The sequence below is a fragment of the Pristiophorus japonicus genome, chromosome 13 (genome assembly GCF_044704955.1).
Source record: "Pristiophorus japonicus isolate sPriJap1 chromosome 13, sPriJap1.hap1, whole genome shotgun sequence".
NCBI classification, from domain to species: domain Eukaryota; kingdom Metazoa; phylum Chordata; class Chondrichthyes; family Pristiophoridae; genus Pristiophorus; species Pristiophorus japonicus.
Window position 1 is genome coordinate 132505085 of NC_091989.1, and position 22672 is coordinate 132527756.

Sequence of the window (22672 nt, forward strand, 5' to 3'; positions counted from 1 at the left end):
GGATAGGTGTTTTCTTAAAAAAATTAGTGTATGTGGCTAAAATGATGTTGTCGTAACCACACCTGTGGCTAGTCAGCGATTTCCATTGGACAGCACTGCTATCAAGGCACTGTGATCTCGTGGAACTTGTTTGTATGCCTCCAAATTTGTAAGCACACATACCCAGTTTCTTTGTTATACTTTCTCAATCAAACTTGATGTATTTCCTTTGGCTTACTATCTTGTATCTCTGGATGTGAAATATTGTGATTACATGACCAATTTGAGAATTGGCATTACATTACATGACCAATTTGGGAACATCCAACAGGCTTTCTCAGCGAAATTAGTTTAGAAACACGGAGTGATATATAAGAGAACTAATTAGTTCCCTCCCTAAACCTCTCCACCTCTCTCTCTCCTCCTTTAAGACACCTCTTAAAACCTACCTCTTTCCTATCATATCATCTCCTTCTTTGGCTCGGTGTCAATATTTATCTGAGTACATTCCTGTGACCTTTAATGCAAGTTGCTTTTGATTTAATTCTCTGAAGAAAACTGTCTTAAAATTTGCTAGCATTTCTGTACATCACTGTATTTACATCACTGAATGTTAGCCAATGTTTAACTACCTCACTGAATTGCATGTGTTATTTTGTAATGCAAAGTGCACATAACTCATGTAGGATCTGACTTTCAAATATGATTATAATTAAAATTGTATATGTGCGTAAATAGTGATGGGTCATAACAAAGGTTCAATAAAAACATATATGCAATCTCAAAGCTGTAAAAGATTACAAATACATAATTATTGATAACTGGCACCTGGAATTGACTAGCATTGGAAAAATGGATATACAGTACTACTGAACCTTGTAATTGAAGACTTATAGGAACTGACTAATTGCTTCCAATCATTGGTTCATCAGACTGAGCTTCATTCCCAACTTTAATCGAGATTTATTCAGGGTTGGCTACCTGTTTAATTTTAGTTAAAAGAGCCAATGTTCAACAAATTTTTAAAAAAGTAATTTTTAATCTTATAGAAATCGACAGTTTCTGGATTCTGTCACGCATCATGTAATTTTTTTTGGACAATTTTTTAAAATGGTATGTAGTAAGTAGTGATTTGATTGATTACCATGAGTGCTGTTCTTATTTGGTGTTGGGGCATTTAAAAAAAACGGAGTACTAGGTGGCTGAATGAAGCTGGGCTCTGGCCAAGGTACAAGCCCTTCATTCCGCCTATTTCATGGGCACTTGCCTGTAACATGTCTCGGCTTCTGTGCATTAATCTTGCTGCTGTCACAGTGAAGTGGGGGTCCTTGTAGAAAATAATGTGTCTATAAGAATCCAGCTGAGTGCTCCTTTCGAGCCAGCTCTGCCCCTCTTGCATGCAATTGATGTTCAATTTACCACTTTACCCTTAGATCGAACTTTCTTATTGTTCATTACCGAGGTAACATGCTCTTCAGCATATTTTCACCTAGTTATTTGTGCTTGGGATTGCCATTTTTTCTTACGATAAAGAGGAACTTCTTAAATGCAAACTTTCAGTATTCTAAAGTTTAATTAGTTAATTTTCTTACCCCTCCTCTGAAAAAAATATATTTTCTAATACAGATAGGGATATTTCTTCTCTGCTCTGACTTTAATATATGGCATTGGAGTGGTAATTTAACTTTTAAAGTTAGAAAGTGAATGTTTAAATTACTTGCTGTAGTAATTTTAAAAGACAAAAGTTATACATAATGCACGTCACAGAATGCGAGACAATTTTAAAGTGCAAATGTAATGCCCCAAGAAGTTGTTTGAAAGTATCACTGTGTCAATCTGTATTGATGCCCTGTTCAAAACTATAAAAAGCTGTTAAACAGGGTTTCTAGTTGATTCCTAGTAAACAAGGCCACAGATGGAGACTGCGTGACTTTTTTCCCCTCAGGGGCCCAATTCATTTCAGTGCAGTGCATAGCAGCTGTGCCAGATGATCTATGTCTTCACCAGGAATTTCTGATGCAGCTAGAAAGGTTGTCCATTGAAATGTGCAGTAAAAGAATAACATAACTCACAAGAGACATTTTTAAATTTCTAGTTCAAAATTCTCTTAACCCAATATTTATGTTTTAAATGTAAAATAAACTATGAAGTCACAAGTTACAACATTCAAGGAATGTTCCATTGTATGCATCAAAAACATTGTAGAGAAGTGAAGGAATCTGTTCGCATCACATCCCATCTAAATTCAGTATTCTTCAGAATATAATTTGGGCCAATATTGCATTCTCTAAGAATTACATTTACACAGTATGACTTTTTTGTTCTGAAGCTCTTTAATAAAATTCTTGACTCATTTCTGACTCCGTTGGATACATGTGATAGTTGTCACTTTCCTCAGTTTGCAATATTTTTATTTATTTTAGTCTTAAAATTTGGAAGAAAGTACAAATGTAGATGAGAAATAAGAAGTGACCAAGGATAGTTCCTTGGGGGACTCCAGAAGTAATGGCGTGGGGCAGGAAGACAAGCCATTGCAGGAGATTCTGTGTCTAGTACTGGATAAGCAAGAGTGGTACCAGGCAAGGGCAGTCCTACCCAGCTGGACGATGGAGGATAGACGTTGGAGGAGGATGGTGTGGTTAACCATGTTAACGGCTGCAGGCAGTTTGAGAAGGATTAGGAGGTATAGTGCACCAGTCACACAGGATGTGCCTCTCTTTCCTATCTCTCTCTCTCACTCACTCACTCACTCACTCACTCACTCACTCACTCACTCACTCACTCACTCACTCATTATAGGCAGTCCCTCAAAATCGAGGAAGACTTGCTTCCACTTCAAAAGTGAGTTCTCAGGTGACTGAACAGTCCAATTCGGGAATTATAGTCTCTGTCGCAGGTGGGAGGAAAGGGTGGGTGGGGAGTCTGGTTTGCCGCATGCTCCTTCCGCTGCCTACACTTGTTTTCTGTGTGCTCTCGCCGACGAGACTCGAGGTGCTCAGTGCCCTCCCGGATGCTCTTCCTCCACTTGGGGCGGTCTTTGGCCAGGGACTCCCAGGTGTCAGTGGGGATGTTGCACTTTATCAAGGAGGCTTTGAGGGTGTCCTTGAAACATTTCCTCTGCCCACCTTGGGCTTGCTTGCAGTGTAGGAGTTCCGAGTAGAGCGCTTGCTTTGGGAGTCTTGTGTCGGGCATGTGGACAATGTGGCCCGCCCAACGGAGCTGGTGGAGTGTGGTCAGTGCTTTGATGCTGGGAATGTTGGCCTGATTGAGAACACTGACATTGGTGCGTCTGTCCTCCTAGGGGATTTGCAGGATCTTGCGGAGGCATCGTTGGTGGTATTTCTCCAGCGATTTGAGATGTCTACTGTATATGGTCCATGTCTCTGAGCCATACAGGAGGGCGGGTATCACTACAGCCCTGTAGACCATAAGCTTGTTGCCAGATTTAAAAGCCTGATCTTCGAACACACTCTTGTTGCACTGGAGGTAGTGTTGAACCTCGCCCTTGCTGATAATAGGCTCCCGAGATATGTGAAGTGATCCACGTTGTCCAGGGCCGCGCCGTGGATCTTGATGACTGGGGGGCAGTGTTGTGTGGTGGGATTAGGTTGGTGGAGGACCTTTGTCTTATGGATGTTTAGTGTAAGGCCCATGCTTTCGTACGCCTCAGTAAAGATCTTGATGAATACTTGGAGATCAGCCTCTGAATGTGCACAGACACAAGCGTCGTCCGTGTACTGTAGCTTGACAACAGAGGATAGGACGGTCTTGGATCTGGCCTGGAGGCGACGAAGGTTGAACAGGTGCCCCCTGGTTCTATAGTTTAGTTCCACACTCACTCACTCACTCACTCACTCACAGTTGAATAGCCTGTCAAAACTCACCTGGCTAAGGTGAGGAATGGCCAGTTGGATGTAGTACTGGAGGATCTGTAAAGCAGTATAGGTCACCATCTCTTATCCTGCGCCAAAGCTGTCTGACAGTTGGCCTGAAAATGTGTTGTAATGTTCAGTTTGTAACATTGTATTTTCCCCCATCATTATTGGATGCCATTGCTTCAGCTCTTGTATTCTAGAAAGGAGGATATCGTAGTCAGCTGGTGCTCAGCACAAAGTTATTACGAAAGGATTTGCAGGGAAGTCAATGTAAATCGATGCTACTGCCATCTTAGTATTGAAGAGTTTGCCAGTAATTCTATTGCTAGTCTTCTGACTGCAGCAGAAAAATAAAGATATTTGCTCTCTCTAGATGATGGAGACCACCCACTAATGTTCCCTGATGGTAAGGGAGACCAAGGGGAAGTCATTATTTACAAAGATGAAAAACTGTTAAGAAAATATTTTTCTAAATAATTACTTCTCCTTGGTCTCACTTCACAACAGGAAACACGACTGGATGGTCCCAAGCAGCATTATTTATTTTCCTGTAGCTGACAGCATACTAGCCAAAGTCTCCATTTCTAAGGTGGGAGTGGTGTGGCTTCAATGAAAAGTCACATTAACCTTTGATATCTCAACAGTGTTCCACAGCTTTGTGAGAAAACATTCCAGAGAATGTTTGCTACATTAAATGTGTTCATTGTCCTTAATTTCTGAATGAAAACTCTAGAAGGTTGTTTTATGTATGTTTTGCATGTGTGCACATAGATCCTTTTAGTAGTACAGTCAGTCTCACTTAAATGTATAACAACAGCAACAACATGAATTTCTATAGCTGCTTTAGCAGAGTAGAACGTCCCAAAGCAGTTAACAAGGGCATTATCAAACAAATTTTGACACAGAGCCACATAAGGAGGTCTGAGGGCAGATGACCAAAAAAAGAGAGAGGTTTTAAGGAGCATCTTAAAGGAGAAAAGAGAAGTAGAGAGGTGGCGAGGTTTAGGGAGGGAATTCCAGAGCTTGGGGCCTAGGGAGCTGAAGGCATGGCCACCAATGGTGGAGCGATTAAAATAGGGGATGCTCAAGAGGCCAGAATTGGAGCAGCGCAGAGATTTCGGAAGGTTTGTGGGGCTGATAAAGTTTTTTTTTTATCAGTTATTATTTAAGAGAATAAAATCTCCATGCACAAATCCCTTTTCTATTGTTTCCAATGGTAGTTGTCGCTGTTAAATGAAAAACTGAAATTAATAAAATGTTCAAATGAATTGCAAAAATTTGGATTTTGTGAATTTAAGTGTTATACTGCTTTACTAAAACCAATATGTTAAGCCTAATTCAGTGACGTTTGAGTCTTTTACATCTTATCAGTTGATGGGTTCAGGTACTTTTGGCAATCAATATGACGAACACTTTTATTTTGGTGTGAAAACCATCCTCATCGGGTGTTAATGCTCAGGTTTTGTGATGCTTATAATTTTCCATGTTTTAGTGGCGCACAAACCCTTTGACGACAAACTGGCAGAATCTCTGGCTCTGTGAATAATGGAGACACCACCTCATAAAGAAGATGGTTCTTTCTTTTGCTGATAAGATGAAAGTAATTACGATGCTGAATGGGCCAACAGTTTTACCAGATTTCCAGAGTGAAATTACTAAATAGTTTGCTGTATCACAGCTTTCCTTTAATGATTTAAGGAACAACGGGGTCGAAATTGTGGATCCACCCCCATTGGGAGCAGCAACCTTTCTGAGGTCAGACAATCTGCGCCTGGTGCAGAAGTCTAGCCCTGGAAGCGAAATTGCACTTACTGCCCCTGACAGGAAGTGGAGGGCAATGTCGTACACTCCACCTCCTCTCAGGCAGGATCGGGGGCACAACCCGGGTGAACGTCGGAGCGCTACACTAAAGGGGAGAGACACTGCGAGCTCTGCAGGCCCTTTGATGGGCCTTCACTCGGCCACCAGGGATGCAGGGTGCTGTGGATGTAGCCTGGCACTGAAATGGATTGCCGGGCTGCACAATCACAGCACGGACCCCGCAAAATCAGTGGACTATGATCTGACTGGTGAGTCGTAGGAAAAAAATGGTGGCACATGACACAGTGCACCTCCCCTTTAACATTCACCCTGAGAGCGGAGTGAGGGTCGGCTCGCGACCCACGAGGCTGGCGCTGACTTCGTCTGTGAAAGCTTCATGGGATGCTGCCCAATTTCTGTTGCGGAGCAGAAACAGGTCGCTGCGCACGGCGATGATGTCATCGCCTGTGGTGCGGTGGCCCGGGGTGCTACCAGCGGGGGCGCGGCGCTACTACTTTCGTGCCTCTGCTAACCCTCACGCAATTCCGCAGGAGATGGTAGCGCCCCCCCGGGCGAAAACACTTTCGTACCCAACCCAGTTAGCGCCCTCCCCCGGAGACGCTAACGGGAGGTGCAAATCAGGGGAATTTCGCCCCCCCATGTTTAGTATCATGCATGCCTGTGGCAAAAAAACATTTTGCATTCACTTTTCTGATTAGATGAATTTAATTGATCGAATACCCGATGTTTCTACTAAAGAAAGCAAATTTTGCAGTTATTTAATCTTTACAAGACTTTGAAGTTGTATTTAAATATAAAAATTTTGGTCCTGAATTTTCATAGAGTTCTCCCAATCTCCTTTCATAACTTTGATAACTTTGTTAAGAAACGGGCAAAAGCATCAGAAAAATAGTGTAACTGATCATTAAAAAAATTCATTCTCGGTTGTGAGGGTGTCGTTGGGAAGGCTGGCATTTATTGCCCATCCCGTTTCCTTTGAGAAATTTGCCTTCTTGAACGTCTTTTGGATGAGACGTTGAACCAAGGCCCAGTCTGCACTCTCAAGTGGTTGTAAAACATAGAAACATAGAAACATAGAAAATAGGTGCAGGAGTAGACCATTCGGCCCTTCGAGCCTGCACCGCCATTCAATGAATTCATGGCTGAACATGCAACTTCAGTACCCCATTCCTGCTTTCTCGCCATACCCCTTGATCCCCCTAGTAGTAAGGACTACATCTAACTCCTTTTTGAATATATTTAGTGAATTGGCCTCAACAACTTTCTGTGGTAGAGAATTCCACAGGTTCACCACTCTCTGGATGAAGAAGTTTCTCCTCATCTCGGTCCTAAATGGCTTCCCCCTTATCCTTAGACTGTGACCCCTGGTTCTGGACTACCCCAACATTGGGAACATTCTTCCTGCATCTAACCTGTCTAAACCCGTCAGAATTTTAAACGTTTCTATGAGATCCCCTCTCATTCTTCTGAACTCCAGTGAATACAAGCCCAGTTGATCCAGTCATTCTTGATATGTCAGTCCCACCATCCCGGGAATCAGTCTGATGAACCTTTGCTGCACTCCCTCAATAGCAGGAATGTCCTTCCTCAAGTTAAGAGACCAAAACGGTACACAATATTCCAGGTGTGGCCTCACCAAGGCTCTGTACAACTGTAGCAACACCTCCCTGCCCCTGTACTCAAATCCCCTCACTATGAAGGCCAGTATGCCATTTGCTTTCTTAACCGCCTGCTGTACCTGCATGCCAACCTTCAATGACTGATGTACCATGACACCCAGGTCTCGTTGCACCTCCCATTTTCCTAATCTGTCACCATTCAGATAATAGTCTGTCTCTCTGTTTTTACCACCAAAGTGGATAACCTCACATTTATCCACATTATACTTCATCTGCCATGCATTTGCCCACTCACCTAACCTATCCAAGTCACTCTGCAGCCTCATAGCATCCTCCTCGCAGCTTACACTGCCACCCAACATTTACTACATTTAATCCCCTCGTCTAAATCATTAATGTACAGTGTAAACAGCTGGGGCCCCAGCACAGAACCTTGCGGTACCCCACTAGTCACTGTCTGCCATTCTGAAAAGTACCTATTTACTCCTATTCTTTGCTTCCTGTCTGCCAACCAGTTCTCAATCCATGTCAGCACATTACCCCCAATTCCATATGCTTTAACTTTGCACATTAATCTCTTGTGTGGGACCTTGTCGAAAGCCTTCTGAAAGTCCAAATACACCACATCAACTGGTTCTCCCTTGTCCACTCTACTGGAAACATCCTCAAAAAATTCCAGAAGATGTGTCAAGCATGATTTCCCTTTCACAAATCCATGCTGACTTGGACCTATCATGTCACCTCTTTCCAAATGCGCTTATATGACATCCTTAATAATTGATTCCATCATTTTACCCACTACCGATGCCAGGCTGACCGGTCTATAATTCTCTGTTTTCTCTCTCCCTCCTTTTTTTAAAATGTGGGGTTACATTGGCTGCCCTCCACTCCATAGGAACTGATCCAGAGTCTATGGAATGTTGGAAAATGACTGTCAAAGCTTCTGCTATTTCCAAGGCCACCTCCTTAAGTACTCTGGGATGCAGTCCATCAAGCCCTGGGGATTTATCGGCCTTCAATCCCATCAATTTCCCCAACACAATTTCCCAACTAATAAGGATTTCCCTCAGTTCCTCCTTCTTACTAGACCCTCAGACCCCTTTTATATCCGGAAGGTTGTTTGTGTCCTCCTTAGTGAATACCGAACCAAAGTACTTGTTCAATTGGCCTACCATTTCTTTGTTCCCTGTTATGACTTCCCCTGATTCTGACTTCAGGGCACCTACAGTCCCATGGTACTATTTCGAAGAAGAGCAGGGGAGTTATCCCCGGTGTCCTGGCCAATATTTATCCCTCAATCAACATAACAAAAAAACAGATTATCTCGTCATTCTCACATTGCTGTTTGTGGGAGCTGCCGCGTTTCCCACATTATAACAGTGACTACACTCCAAAAGTACTTCATTGTCTGTAAAGCTCTTTGAGATGTCCGGTGGTCGTGAAAGACGCAATATAAATCCAAGTCTTTTTAATACAACTGAATGGCTTGCTAGGCCACTTCAGAGTGCATTGGTGCAAGACTGAAGTCATATATCGGCCAGACCGGGTAAGGACGGTAGATTACCTTCCCTAAAGGGCATTAGTGAACTAGTTGGGCTTTTATGACAATTTGACAGCTGTCACTTTTACTGCTACCAGCTTTTTTATTTCCAGATTTCCATTACTGATTTCAAATTCTCAAACTGCCATGGTGGAATTTGACCTCATATTCCCTGAATTATTAGTCAGGCCTCTGAATTACTAATCCAATAACACAATCACTGCATGCCCATACCCAACCATGTCTCTGAAAATTCACAGATCCTCCGCCAACTAACACCCATGGAAATTCTAGGCATTTGTACGTGAGCATATTTTGGTTCTGTGGTTCTGGTTTAAATTGTAACACAATTTTATGATCAGAGAAGATACTTCCAAAAATCTTTAATGAGACTTACTGTTTTGCATTGAGGTATTTAGATTTTGCAATGAAACTTGATATTTCATGTGAAAAGGGTTTAATTAGATTTTCTACAGCTTTTAATATTTAAGCTTTGCACAACTTTATAGCAGCTGAATTGAATTGTTTATAGTTCAAGCAAAGACAATTACTTTCAAACAATTTTTTTGCAGTCACTTGTTAAGAAACCATTAGCATAGTGATTAGTATTATGATATACATGTGCTTTGTCTTACTGATGTTTAATGTAAGGCCCAGTCTCTCGTATGCTTCAGTGAAGGTGTCAACGATGGTTTGGAGTTCAGACTCCGAGTGTGCACAAACGTAAGTGTCAGCCCGCCACACAGTACTGCTCCCCGGTTATCAATATCCATGATGCAACCTTGGACAATGTGGTCCACTTCCCATACCTTGGGAGCCTACTATCAGCAAGGGACAGACATCGATGACGAAGTCCAACACCGCCTTCAGTATGTCAGTGCAGCCTTCAGCCGCTTGCGCAAAAGAGTGTTCGAAGACCAGAATCTCAAAACCAGCACCAAGCTCATGGTCTACAGAACAGAAGTGATACCCGCTCTCCTATATGCTTCAGAGACATGGGGTCTGATTTTCAGCACCTCACCGCCAGCTGCCGCCGACTGCCGCCATTCCCGCCGACATTCCTCCTGAAGATCTGCCCAGTGCCACTTTCAGGGTGACCTGGAGCAGGCGGGAGGGGAGAGCCACCAGGAACCGCCCGCTGACGTCAGCAGACGGCCGAATGGTACAACTGACCTCCCGCCTGCCGAGCTCCAAGATTCCTGTGGGCGGGAGTCAGCAGGACTTAGCGGCAGAACGGGGGTGGACTGCTGGCTGGAGGCTGGTCTGTCCCCGATGGTGAGTATGAAGAACCTGAAAATAAGGTAAGTGAACATTTTAATACTTTTTTTCGTCAGCGATTTACTTGGATGGGGTCCCCTGAAGGTCTTCAGATTCTTTTAAAATTTTTTGCTGTTGTTTTTTGTTCAGGTCTTTGACCCTCCATGGGCCCAACTCCATCCTCGGCGGCATTTGGGCAGCAGGCGCCTCTGCCGCCGAGAATGCGACCTCCTGCCCACTACCACCCAGATTGGCAGCGTGCGTCTTCCATTTGCCGCCTGCCGACCTTCGAGGGATCTTCTTCCTGAATATCCCGCCCAAAGTACCATCCAGTACCTCGGCGTCCATCGGTGACACTTTGGGCGGCACTTGGGCGGGCAGAGGCCTTGCTGAAAATCGGTCCCATGGACAATGCTCCTCAAAGCACTGGAGAAGTACCACCAACGCTGCCTCTGCAAAATCCTGCAAATTCATTGGCAGGATAGGTGCACCAACGTCGAAGTTCTCTCGCAGACCAACATCCCCAGCATCGAGGCATTGACTACTCTCAATCAGCTCTGATGGGCGGGCCACATTATCTGCATGCCCGATACTAGACTCCCGAAACAAGCACTCTACTCCAAGCTACGTCACGGCAGGCGAGTCCCAGGAGGGCAGAGAAAACGCTTCAAGGACACACTCAAAGCCTCCTTGAAACAATGTAACATCCCCACCGACTCCTGGGAATCCCTGGTCCAAGACCGCTAATGTGGAGGAGAAGCATCCGAGAAGACAGCGAACACTTCGAGTCTCTTCGCTGGGAGCACGTGGAAGCCAAGTACCAACAGCGGAAGGAGCGTACGACAAATCAAGCACCCCACCCACCCGTCCCTCCAACCACCATCTGCCCCACCTGTGACAGAGACTGTAGTTCCTGCATCGGTCACATCAGTCACCTTAGAAGTCATTTTAGTGTGGAAGCAAGTCATCCTCAACTCTGGGGGACTGCCTAAGAAGAAGATACATGTGCTATCATGGCGTCAGAATATTTATCAACTCCAGCCCATCAACTCTAATCGAGGAAATTTACATTGAGGTGTCATAAAACCAAACCGATAAAATAACTCCAAAATTCAGACATACTGGCCCCGATAATCTGAAGACGGCTTCCTTGTGGGGGATCGAATTATGTGAGGGGAAACCCGGAAGTCAACTGAGTGGGTTGGAATCTGCCATCTCCACTCAATTTTGGCTTCCAGGTTTCACATCTCCAAGCTGTGCAGTGGGCGTGATGCACACCCGCATGTCATGATTTCAGCTGTATTTAAAGGGACAGTCCTCAAATAGAAATTGGAGGTGTTCAGGATGGATGGTGGACATTGAGCAAGGGCAACACCCATATTTAATAATGCCTCACTGGAATTACTGTTGGAAGAGTGACATACTTTTCCCCAGCAATGGGAGGAAGAAACCTGCGGCTCTCACCAAGAAGGCGTGGTTGGAGGTAGCTGAGTAGCTGCGCAGCAGGAGCTTGCTGCCCAGGTCATGGATGCAATGTAGGAAGCGGTTTAATAACCTAAACAGGTCAGGAAAAGTGAGTACCTTTGCTGATTCAATTGCGCCCTGTGCTTTAACTCTGCCTTGCAAAGTGTTCTCCATCGCACCACTCCTTGCACCCACTCAACGTTCAGCAGCACCCAGCCTTCACTTTCTATACAATTCATCACCTCTCCATTTGTCCATCCACTGTTGACACTCAGCCCAATCCTTATGCAATGTGATGCACATGTCTCATTGTCATCCTCACCAAATGCACTCAATCACAGACCTGTTTTCTCGCTTCTTGTAAGAGAAGAAAACACAAAGTGCAAGGAAGAGGGACAGGACTGGAGATGGGCTGCCAGAAATAGTCCAGCTCACAGATGCAGAGAAGGATGCTATGGAGATAAGTGGCACATCTGCATTCCTCTCAATTGGAGATGAAGTGACAGGATTGACGTTCACCCCAATCCTTATGGAAGGATTGGGATGAGTGTTAACCCTGTCAGAGATAGCTGATGATAGAATTACAAATATCTCTGACATACACGTGTTGACTTCATTTCATCAACAACTGAACTACAGTATAGTGATTGTAAGAACATAGGAATATAAGAAATAGGAGCAGGAGTAGGCCATATGTCCCCTCAAGCCTGCTCCGCCATTCAATAAGATCATGGCTGATCATCGACCTCAACTCCACTTTCCAACTCGATCTCCATATCCCTTGATTCCCCTCTAGTCCAAAAATATACCTATCTCAGCCTTAAATATACTCAGACTCAGCATTCACAGCCTTCTGTCAAGAATTGACTTTTCCACGACTAAATCGTATCCCTTTCTTTTATCTTCCAGGCCCATCACGCATAAAGCAAGTGTTGCAGGACATCCATGAGGATGATTCCTCAGAGGAGCTAGTTCCTTCTGAGCGTGCACTGTCACAGGACGTACAGCCATGCACCAGCACAGATACTCGAGTTTTGGTGGGTCCACTTTGATAGTGGGGTTTTTATCTGATGATTCACACCTCACAGTCAGCACAAGCAGTCACTGGTGACAGGGAAAGCTGGGGAGAGTCTGCGTCTGGGGGGGGGGGTACAATCCTGTCCAAGCTCGGCTCAGCTGGACACAGATACTGAATCCTGGAGGCTATTATTGAGAAGTAGCATGCTCTGGGTGCATCAGCAACTTAGTCAGGTACTTAAAGGTGTGCCACATGCACAGTCCACAGTAGCGGAGAGGATGGAGGAGTCCAACTCGATCGCTAGTGCACTGATACAAGGAATTGCGAGACTGTTTGCTATGGAGAGACTGACTGCCTCCGTGGAGGTTCAAGCATGGCTCTCCAATGAGTCCATGCAGGCCACGACTATGGCCTTGCAGACTTTGGATGCCAACTTGTTTTCTACCTTAAACAGGATGACAGATACCTTACCTGTGGTCTTGCAGTCTTGTCACTGATCTCCAACAAGCTAGTTTGCAGCAGAATGCTAGGAGTGATGTGATGCTGGCCGAGTAGAGAGATAATGGCGAAAGGGAATATGGAAGTGGGAACTCCACTCAAAGTGCTCCCACTTTTCATCCATTGTCCACCACCCTCATCAGTCAGTACCTGACATGCTGCCTCGTCTTCCGATGGCCAAGTTTACCCCTGCAGAGGTGCAGATGGAGCAGTCTTTAGCGGGGCCCTCAGGGGGTGCAAAATCCAGAGGGCCTAGACCAAAAGCATCTTAACAGTCAGGGCAGGGATCTGAGCAGTCTGTCTCTACCTCTGCTGCAGCCACGGGGTGTACCACGTAGAAGCGGTAGGAAGTTTAAGTTGAAAAAATTATCATCATCATCATCATAGGCAGTCTCTCGGAATCGAGGAAGACTTACTTCCACTCTTAGCATGAGTTCTTAGGTGGCTGTACAGTCTAATACAAGAACCACAGTCTCTGTCACAGGTGGGACAGATAGTTGTTGAGGGAAAGGGTGGGCATGGAGCCTGGATTGCTGCACTTCCTTCCGCTGCCTGTGCTTGATTTCTGCATGCTCTCGGCGACGATATTCGAGGAGCTCAGCGCCCTCCCGAATGCACTTCCTCCACTTAGGGCCGTCTATGGCCAGAGACTCCCAGGTATCAGTGGGGATGTCGCACTTTATCAGGGAGGCTTTGAGGGTGTCCTTAATTCACCAAGGGCATGCACATGGGTGTTTGACAAAATGTTATGTTGTTAAGTTTCTTTTTTTTCATAGTACCACATAAAATTTAATGATTAGCACCACTTCTACATCTTGCCTATTATTGCATCCTGAGGGCCAACTTGCCCTTTCACTTGTTTCATGATGAATGTCAATACATGACGGGACCCATTGGGCAGATGTGCAAAGGATGGATGAGTTTTAGGACTGTTTAGTAAAAAGAGTGGGGGGGGGGGGGCGGCGGGGTGGTGGTCTGTGCTGGTGGTGGAAGTGGACCACAGGATTTCATTTGATATGTTTCAAACTAGGTGAACCGTCGCCATATTAGGGCATCCCTGACATCCCGTGCAGCCAATGTAAGCGGCTGGTTAGGCGATCGATGCTCTATTTCATCCTCCTGCTCCTCCTCTATGTTCTCCTCACCTGAGGAGCGATGAGCCCCTTTGTCTTCCTCCACCTGCAAACCTCTCCGGTGCATGGGCTGATCCCACCACAACGGTCGTCGCTGTCATGGATGGTGATGGTCTTCCTCTTCTGATGTGCTATCAAACGCATCCAAGGCAACTCCCATCCTGATCTTGTCAATTTAAAATTCTCAAATGTTGAAAAAAGCTGCATCCACACAAATACTGTCTGCCAAACATGTGCCAGCGGGAACTGAGACAGCAGCTGCAATAAGTGTGGTTTCATTCAGATGGGACAATGACAAGTTTAAATACCCAGTTGAACTGCTGCTTAAACTCACCTCCATTTCCCTCGTCAATTTCCTGAGCCCCGGGAAACCCGTCCTGCTCAACTAAACTTTGGTCCCAAGTTAAAATCAATTTAAAAATACCTCATTAGCGTCTCCTAAGGACGTTAATTGCGTCAATAAGTACCTGCCTGCATCCAATTAGGAAATCCCTGACTTCGGTGAGTAGGTTTCTCGTCAGCATCCAAATGCGCCTCCTGGAAGTGGACGCATTGGAGCCAGATTGCGCTCCTGCTCTAAAAATCAATCATTTTTATCCCCCACCCCGGTTCCAAAGTTCTTGCGGGTTGAAATTCCCCACATTATCTTAATCTACATAAAATGTTTAATTATCTGTTTTGTTTCGAGTACCCATCTAATAGGTTACTCTTAACAGTTTTTATTTATTTGTTCTCACAACCCCATTTTGAAAGTGAATCCTGCCACTTCATTAAATTCCCAAACCCTGCCCTGCTGTCACATGCCATCTTTTAATTGTTGATACTGTATCTATTATACTGCTCTATTGTCACCCTTCTGGGTTTTTTTGCAACATTTTCTCCCTTTGTATCCTGAAGGTGTTGCTTCATGCTGGTTGGATGGTTGCTCCATAAGCAGGGATCAGATGCAAGATCCCTCTGTGATTTTTACCCATCTAAAACTCCACTTACACTTATTTTTTACTTCATTGTTTTATAAAAGACTAATAAAGTTGTCCTTGTGTAAGATTAAATTGTGCTGAAATATATATAATCTTAGTGCTGACAAATTAGTACAAAAGCACCTTTAACTTTATCACCTCAGGCTTAAGCACTGACTTCAGGCTAGCATTTCCTCACTGTACATCTGGCAAACATCTGTGTGAGAGAGATATTTTACTGAATTTATTGATTGTGCTCATAAATGGATTGTAACTTGCATTGAATCCACATTGGGAAGTGGTGGTAGCTGCGGATGAAAACGTGATAAAAAGAAAACTGAGCTAACCACATTTGTACGCTGCAAAGTCTTGATACCATGTAACTGCTCTTGACTGCCACATGTTTGTGTTGGAATGTGAACTTCTGCAATCTGTTTTTGAGTTTTAGTTTAAAATATAGTGACATCAGTATATCACTTTGCATTTGGAGAAAGAAAGCCTCCTTTAGGTTGCAGTTTATGATACTAGTCTATCCTTGTATCACTTATAGAACTGGGATTAGAGTGCATAATCCTGCATCAGCTTTATTGGAGTGCTTGTGTAGGTTCAAGTAAATTGTTGACGCGCTGGAGTAATTGTGATTTTACCTATTTTTTCGAGACCCCAAACCTTTTTGTTTCTCTTCTCTCTCCACTCCCACAACCCACTCCCTGATTTGTTTCCCTGATCTCAGCAGGATAGAATCAAGTGGGTATATGAGTGACCAGCTCCCAGACATCCACAGTTAGCATTATGAAACTGGCCACTATGAGGTGTGCAAGAGCTTGGCGTAGGGTGAGTCTTACCTTGTGTGGGGAAAGACCTGACCTCTGTTTGGTGCCTTTCCCTGCAAACACTGTTTAAGATTACAAGCATAGTGCTTGAGGATCTCAGCCATGGACCTGTGTTTCATCACATTGTGGCATTGTGTATTGGTGTCCAATTTCTGCTGTTTGGCTGTTGATGACCATGCCTGACTAACTTCATTTTGTTTCAATATAAAACTAATAACCTGGAAGACCGGTTGTAATCTACTGGAGATGTTTTGAGGTTTCTATATCAAATAATGGATACAAGGCAATAGTGCAATAGTGTACTCAGTTTATAAATTGTCACAAACCGTTAAAAAATACTCTTGTTTTGTCAGAGGGTGCTATTAGCTATTGCTAATGTTGACCCTCAGCCTACCCAAAGTGGTAACATTTCCTTTAACTCACGTGTACACAATTCTTTCATTCTACCCAGTACCTTGCTGATCTGTAAGTAAGCAAGAACTATAAGGATCATTCTTTCATTGGGGTATGGAGAGAAAGCAGGAATGGGGTACTGAAGTGCATGATCAGCCATGATCATATTGAATGGTGGTGCAGGCTCGAAGGGCCGAATGGCCTACTCCTGCACCTATTTTCTATGTCTATGTTTTCTATGTCCACACAGGCAAGAAAAGGAGTCTCACATTCATTCTACCTATTTGTATCCTGTAGTGCCAACACAGTTGTAAATCTTTGGTCCCCACACATTGCTTAGCGTATTGATTTGGCAGGTGCTACCAGCTTCCAAGAATATAACCTTTTCTCCTCCACTCGAACAAAAACAATTGGTCAATATTTAAATCAGATTCAGACTGTTGGAATTGAACATGATCTGAAAAATAGCCATTCAAAATAATCTTCTGTGATCCATGTTTTGGATTTGGTGTTTGTCTCTCAAACAATCAATGGAATATGAAAACAATGATAGAGGCATCATTGAAATCATGTGCCTCCAAAATGGCAAGGACACAGCAGGAATTTTTTATAGCACTTAACTGGGCCTGTATTTCACTAGCAATAACATTTGTGTTGCCAAACACAAATGTTTAAAAATAGCATGTTTGCAAATTTAGATGGATTATATTCCCCCGCTTTTCAATGGCCAGATAATCTTGGTTTCTGCTGTAAATCTGTAAACATTTCCTCAAACAAATATTTCTGTAAACACAAAATATCAGTGATAAAGAATTCCTAAAAATAGTTCATGAATGTTACTAAAAAGTGACAAAGGCGAATATTGGTACCTCAGGAATTGCTGATTTTTCAGACACGATTACAGGTTTCGTTACTGTTCAGTGGTTCTGTCTGGCAAACCTTGGGCAAGGTTTAAGTTTTCTGTTTGAACACTAGTGGAAGATGCAGGAAAATCTGACATGATGCATTTTTCTATTGACTGTGCAATGACATCGCGAGCGGCTTTAGAAAAATCTACACGCGGATAGAAGATAAAAGGCCTCATGATGGGGTAGGTGGAAAAATAAATAACTGACAATTTAACAGACCGTCATAGTACACCCTTAGCGGTGTCAGTAGAAAGTATTACTGGAGTGTGTGAATTTTTTGTTGCAATTAGTAATGCTGAGAAAGACTACAACATGCTGTTAGGTGTGTAATAAACCTACACTGACTTGGGCTAATGATGATGTGGGTTTTTGGCTATGCACTTAAGAGGTTGAATATTGATTATACTGTGAAGTAATACAGCAGCAGCCGAAGCTCAGATAGCAAATATATGTTCAATTGATCTTCTCTTGCAGAACCTCAGTGTTATTTATAGTGATGGTACTGAAAAGGGGAATACTTCGTGAAATGCAATCTTACATAATACCTGCGAAGTTATGAAATTAAAGGACTTGCCCCATGTTAAACTTACGTATTAAGAAATACAGCTAAGTCTCATAATGGCATTATGATTGATAAATGCCAGCTGAAGATTCCTTCAATGTGTTTGTTCATACTCTTTCAAAAATATCTATTGATCTTTGCTTTGTGGTTTTAGAAAACAGTTTTGAAGCTGTTGTTGTGCAATGAGGCTTCAGTGCTTTATGACTTTTAAAGAAATTTGGAGTTGCCATTGAGGTAAATATTATGGATTAATCATCCATTCCTACTGTGGCCTTTTAACTCTCTGTAGCTCATAGGGCATCTGATTGCTATGTGGGCTTTGTGGATGTGTTCAAAAGTGCCTACATGGAACAATATTAAACCACACTTAGGGGTTCCTAGCAGCACACTGCAACACCTGTGGAGCAACGAAATGTCATTGTTGTCTCAGCAATTTCTGCACACGAAAAGCACCACTGATGTAGCAGATGATTCTAATAATACATGATCTGAATTGATGAAGGAGGAGGACTGTGACATGGAGAGCTTTTCAACTGATGCTTGGTCAGGACTTCCCAGATCTTGATTCCCTGAATGGGGCACCTGTGGATTTACAGAATTATTGCCAATTAGTGGTCAGACAAGCTGACTTCATAGAGAATATAAAGAAGTAACAGTCCAGATTTTCCCTTGTTAAGATTGGAAGAGGATTTCTGCACCAAGATCCAAAGTACAAGAAGACTACAATTTTTAGTTCAAATTCAAAACGAACATTTTTAGTGGTTCCATGTTTCTGTAATTCTGCTTCAATACATTCTGTGTTACAAATCACAATGTAATTTTTATAAGTGCACAGTAACAGAAAGGAGGTGTGTACTCAGAGGGAGTTCTTAGTATAGTTTATATTTTAATAACTACAAGGGTTGCTGTAATGCCATGTTGCAACGAAGGCAAGTATAGTTTTTAGATATAAATTGTAAAGTTATGAAAAATTTTGGAAGAAATTGGTGTAGATTATTATTGTTATTCATAATGCTGCTTCGTGAAGTGGATTAAATAAAACAATTTCCACTCAAATGCCTTAGGAATCCATACACATGGACATCAGTAATGCATGTGTTATGAAGAAACCCAAGAGTTAAATATGTACATGTGGGCTTCTCAAGTGGTGGCCACGATCTGGAAACAGACTGCAACGGCATTTTGTTTGGACATTACTGGGCTGTGAGACATGAGCATGGGCCTATGATTGTATGTGTGTGGTGTTAGATCTCTTAATTTCCAATGAAATATGAATTCCGATTGTAGTTTTAATGTCACTTTATTTTGGCAGCAGTAAAAGCTCTTGGCTTTAAGCCAGGTCTTTGTCCTTCTGAGACCACATGGCTAAAATGGCTGTATTTATACCGGGTTCAATTTACAGAAAAGAACTCGTTGCCTTTGACCTTATTGGCTCAATTAATAGTCTTTTAACCTTTTAATTGGCTCGCTACCCAAGGTCCTAAGATGGCAAGTTGATTGATGACTTAATGCAACATGCTGAACTGCACGTAGCAGCTTTGACTTGGGGTCTGTGAATTTTCGCAGCCTGTTTGAATTCTCTATCAACCCCCCCCCCCTTTGATTCTTTCACAAACTAAATCATAAAACATCAGGTATCACTGGTTAAACATTCTACAAAATAATTTCGTACATGTTAATAGAGTTTCCTTCTAAAATTTGTTGATGTGTTTTGCCACATGTCCGAACTAGTAGCTTCCACACAAATTTACAACAACCTGAGTTCCATCGTGGCCACAATGTAAGTCTGGTTTTAGTAGGTTAATTAACCTTATTCCAATTTAATCCAAATCAATATCTTAATTCAACCAGTAAACAACGTTCCCTTAAGCATAACATACCCCTATGCCACGTACAGATGGTATGCTGGGACCTGCAAGGTGTCTCACCTGCGGGACAGCTGCTACAGCCGCCTGGTCGCAACAACATTTAATCAACATAAACAAACAATATAAAAGTAAAATAATTACAACAAATAGAATTAAACCTTCCACCAATGAAGTTCCTATTGAACCTAGCCATTCAGTGGCTCCACTCCACAAAGTGAATGATGGGGGTTGCTTAAGTTTTTCTTCCTCCTTTTGGATATGCTCCGCTAAGTGGGTAATTTCTTCGGAGCTATCTGGGATATATGTGCAACACTCAGTTCCGAGTAGGGCGCAAGTACCTCCCTTTTCAGCCAGGATGTAATCAAGGGCCAGTCTATTCTGTAGGGCAACTGTGCGGATTGCTACCATTTCTGCATTGATTTTAACTAGGGCCTCTGAGGTATCATTGGCTACCCATTCCACAACGGATGCCATGTTAATGGATTCCCTTGCCAGTCTGGCGGTCCCATACCTGGGGATCAGAATGGCAAAGAACCTCTCTGTTTCTGTGATAGCTCTCTTAGGACGGTGTAAATGTTCCGACAGTGACTTTATATGATACATATAAGGCACAATGTAGGCTAAATAGCAGGATCCCGTCCAATTCTGGGGCAGCCAAGGGTAAGCCTTGTGGCTACACACCCAATAGGTGCCATTATAGGCAATGAATGTTAGCTGTTTCTTTGTCAGCAACACTCCGGGGCCTGTCCAGGCTTTTCCATCTGTTTTATTCAGAATCCCCGTTACGTAAAAAATTCCCACATCGGCCCAGTTTGGACGGTTCCGTGGCTTGATTATATTATAATTCCGGGAGCAGTTACTATACCCCATATTTTGGCCTCCTTTGATGTTTCTAATCAGACAGACCAATTCCCCCGGTCTTCCGATTCCCATTGTATTAGTGACAACAAAAAATGGGGGCCGTTTGGAATTATTGCAGCATGGTTGGTATCCCCCTTCAAAGGTAGTCAGATTGTAACCTGCTGACTTCCATTTATGTGCCCAATTTTCCGTATCCTGAAACGCCTTGCCTGTTTTGTTTTGATTAATTATCCACTCAGCCATTTCCGAGATATTCAAGGGAACTGGCCTCAAGGGAATCCCTCCCTTTGAGTGAATAGGAATATGCGCACACACCCAACAACTAGAAATGTTACCTTGTTTGGCATAAATGTATGACATATATAAAAAGGTATTTACATGTAATTCCCTTGGTACTCTACTATTTCCCTTTGGTGCAGAGGGTCGGCTAGTAAGAAGTAGGCCTATGCCTAGAATACCTACAGTCAGTAATATAATAAATGTATACATTTTGGCAAAAAGTAATTGTCCTTATTAGATTTCAGCTTCAGTTACGGGTGCTTGTTTAACGTGTGAAGCGTGGATCCAGGCTTTCTTTCCTTGGACTTTAACAGCTGCCTGGGTGGTCAATAACACTTGATAAGGTCCCTCCCACTTGCCACCCAAAGGTTCTTTATGCAACTTTTTCACATACACCCAGACTCCCGGGATGATGTCGTGTCCTCCTTCGGGTGGATTACCCCAAGCTGCCGATACCTGTCGGGAAACAGAAACAATAGCATTGGTTAAGTTCTGACAGTATGATAACAAAGTGTCACTCATTAAGTGAACATCAGCTTTCTGTAAATCGATAGTTCCTGGCAGCGACATGGGTCTTCCTGTTATAATTTCAAATGGGTTTAGACCTGTAGTTCTGTTCGGGATTGCCCTAATGCTACATAGCACTATTGGTAGTGCCTGGGGCCATGGTGTTCCTTCTTGGTGATATTTGGCAAGCTGTTGTTTCAGAGTTCGATTCATTCATTCTACTTGTCCTGATGATTGTTGTTGATAAGGACAGTGTAAATCCCACATAATGTTCAGTAACCTACAGACTTCTTGGCAGACAGCACCTGTGAAGTGTGTTCCCTGATCTGAGTCAATGCTACTCGGGACTCCCCATCGGGGAATGTAATCCTTACACAAGACCTTTGCAGTGTGATTGGCTGTGGCTCTTTTAGTTGGGACAGCTTCTACCCATCTAGAGAATCTGTCGACCATGACAAGACTGTTAGTGTATCCTTGGCATGAAGGAAGAGATATATAATCAACCTGCAGATGCTGGAATGGTCCGACAGGGGCAGGGGGCCTCAGTTGGGGCATTACCGTGATGGGTCCAGAATTATTTTTCTGGCAGACCACACAGCGGTCTGTTACCAGCTGGGCATGTTTTTTAAATCCCCGACCCCACCAGCTTTTCTGGAACCGTGCCGTCATCTGTTGTGAGGCCAAGTGTCCACACGAGTGGATCTGTTGGGTTAAAAAAGGCATAAGCGCTTGTGGCGCGACTGGCTTGTCGGTAACTCTTTGTCTCCAGACACCATCTTCACATAGCTTAATTCCTGCCTCAATCCATGTCCATTTTCCCTTTCGGGAGCACTCGCCTTGCATTGTTTGAAGGTCTCGTGTCAGAGTCCTGAGTGCTTTCAATTTGCACATCTGTGTTGGTTCTTCTGGAGGAACGCCCTGTGAGGCGGCACCTTTAGCTGCCTGGTCGGTTAGGGCATTTCCCTGTGCTTCTGTGGTATTTTCCTTGGTATGGGCTTTACACTTCAGGATAGACACTTGCTGAGGTAATTGTATGGCCTCTAGTAAGTCTCGGACTTCTTTTCCATTTCGGATAGGTGTATCAGCAGCAGTGAGGAATCCTCTTTTCCGCCATAACAGACCAAAGTCGTGAGCGACTCCAAAAGCATAACGCAAATCTGTGTAGACATTAGCTGTCTGTCCTTCTGCTATTCGACACGCTTCTGACAGGGCCCGTAACTCGGCCTGTTGTGCTGACATTCCTGAGGGTAAACATCCTTTTGCCACTACATCATATAAGGTTGTAACTGCCCATCCTG